The sequence below is a fragment of the Coptis chinensis genome, chromosome 7, assembly GCF_015680905.1.
Source record: "Coptis chinensis isolate HL-2020 chromosome 7, ASM1568090v1, whole genome shotgun sequence".
NCBI classification, from domain to species: Eukaryota; Viridiplantae; Streptophyta; class Magnoliopsida; order Ranunculales; family Ranunculaceae; genus Coptis; species Coptis chinensis.
In genome coordinates, this window is record NC_141462.1 from 19,287,908 (window position 1) to 19,290,319 (window position 2,412).

General features: G+C 32.5%; 1 long non-coding RNA gene across 1 annotated transcript; it reads right to left on the reverse strand.

Moving 5' to 3' along the window:
* Positions 1-1,602: 1,602 nt before the first annotated feature.
* On the reverse strand, positions 1,603-1,984 carry LOC147486454 (uncharacterized). Its single transcript, XR_015200963.1, has 3 exons — positions 1,935-1,984; positions 1,794-1,869; positions 1,603-1,721 (listed from the first exon to the last, which is right to left on the reverse strand). It is a non-coding gene; the product is annotated as an uncharacterized LOC147486454 (long non-coding RNA).
* Between the last annotated feature and the right edge of the window lie 428 nt (positions 1,985-2,412).

Below are 2,412 nucleotides of genomic sequence, written 5' to 3' on the forward strand. Positions count from 1 at the left end.
ATAGTGTAGATTGGACTCGAGATATATCGTGACTGTGGAGGATGCTTGTTCCTTCATTTCGAATCGATTGACTGATGAGAGACGATAGTTTTATCATTGTATGCAAACTTTGTATACAAATAACGAAGTCATATTTTGAAGCTTTTATTGGAACCTTTTCCAGAAAATCATGTTAAGAATTTCCCATGACACAACTTCATGGCATGCAGCAATTGCAAGATGTAGGACTTGCGTACACAAACTTGGACAAATAAATTATCATAAAGATTTCAACTTAAACTCAGAAATTTCAGATTGAATTAATGAATTAAAGTAAATTAATCCAAAGACACTACTAAATACCTCAAATAGTTTAAAACCTAAACATCATTAATGTCTCTCAAAGTACAGATGTTGTTGATGAAATATGAATAAATCCTAATAGAATTCCTAGTAATCTTCCATTCTAAGGAGATATTTTTCATCCTTTGATCTCTTTGTTGTACTCATTTTCCTCTGTCGAATCTTTACGGGGTTTTTGATGGACGATTTTCTTCAACCAGAGTCTTCATCGTCTTCTAATATATCCGTATTTGAATGAAGGGAACTTTTCTTTTATACTATACTCATTCAAATTTTAACTTTGAAAATATACTCCTTCCCCGCATTCTTTTCAAGCTTTTCCTTAATTTCTTCAAGATTACTTTTCCCTCGCTTTTTGACAAAATAAATGTAGGTGCGGTTCAATTCTGAACTTTGTATCATTCTATAAAATAATTTTTCAGTATTTAGTCATGTACTTGCCTCGGAAGTCAGCTCCATTATTTTTTGGATAGGAAACTTCGACTATTTTCTCGCCTTTTACCAAAGGCGACAAAAAGCTTTTTGATCTCCCTCTCATCTTATGCATAGTTTAAGTAGGTTTTGTTGATGTTTTAAAGTTGGAATTAGTAATGAATTATAAACTGAAGATGTAGTATTTATTAGTGATTCCTTTAATTGTCTTGTGGAGTCTTGTATGTTGTTTCACAATTAGTGCAAAAGGTTAGATCCTTTGTCAACATGCTTATAAGTGCAGTTCTCGCATGATTTGTAGCTCCACGGTTTCCAAATATCTTCACAAACTTTGCCCTGCAAGTGAATTGCTTTCCCTGCAAAAAATATGTTTATTAGTTCAGTTTTTATTAATTTCATCACGGTATTATTTAGGCATTTACTTGGTATACCTGATTGTGTGTTTCTTTTCCTAGTGAAATTAGCTCCAAAATTGAGACTCTGTCTTGATTCATTAGTTCCTTCATTGAAGTAGGCTCGTCTGTCACTGCTTGTTCAATTTGAACTCTTGTATTTCTAATTTGATATCTACGAAAAACAAATTAGGGATAAGTCATATTTGTTAATGCTTTTGTGAGGAATAGTAATGCTTTTGTTAACGAATATCACCTGTTTCTCATCTGGTCGACGTGGCCAAAATGTTCCAAATTCAAGTACAACTTTTATGCAGATGTTAAACAAAGTTTGTATTCCTCGTAAAATATGAAAATTCAAAACATTAGATTTGTACTTACTTCCATTATATATGTTTAGCAGTCTATATAACTGATGATTAAGAATTGTATTTACTTCCAATCATTTTCAGGTATAATGATGTGATGATGAGCATCATATCTTCTTCTTGATTGCTGATATTTGCCAGTCTATCGGAGTTGTCACCCCATAAGGCTATAGTAAGCTCACTTCCCCTGATTACGTATTTACATAGTTAGGCGTGTAAGAAATTAAGTTAAAAACTAATTTATGTAGATTTTGTTTACCTTTCGTTTTGTATTGTGATTTCCCTAAATCCTTGAGGTTTCTTTGGCCCGACTCTGATAAGTTTTCCTATGAAATCTGATTTGTAGACATTGTTAGAAATTAGTCATAATAAACAATATTGGTATGTATAAAGAACTCACCTTTGGTATGAAAAACTGAGATATCCTTTGTTTTCATAAGATCTTCAAATTCTGAGCGACGAAAAATTATATCTGTTGAATGTCGTCCCAATTTCTTTGAAGGAGATACTATAGTATCTTTTGTGAAAGAAATAGTGTACTTAGATCTTCTTGAACGATATCTTCGGTTGTTTCTTTGACTTCAAATTTATCAATTACAAATATGTCTCCTTCTATCGGTTTCTTTTCAAACATGTGTTGGATTCTGGTGAAATCTTTGCATGAATTTGATTCGATCAAGACAATGTAATATAAGTGGATTAAAATTCAAAAATTATTTTGATATAAAAGAAGTAATTTTCTCGAATCGTTTCTACCTTTTTCGTCAAGCGGCGGCATGTGTAGACCATATGATTGTGTCTTGTCCTCGTAGATTAACAACTTCCCACATTCTCTTATCGCGTGCTCGAACCTTCCAACTGTCAGATTTGTCGTTTAC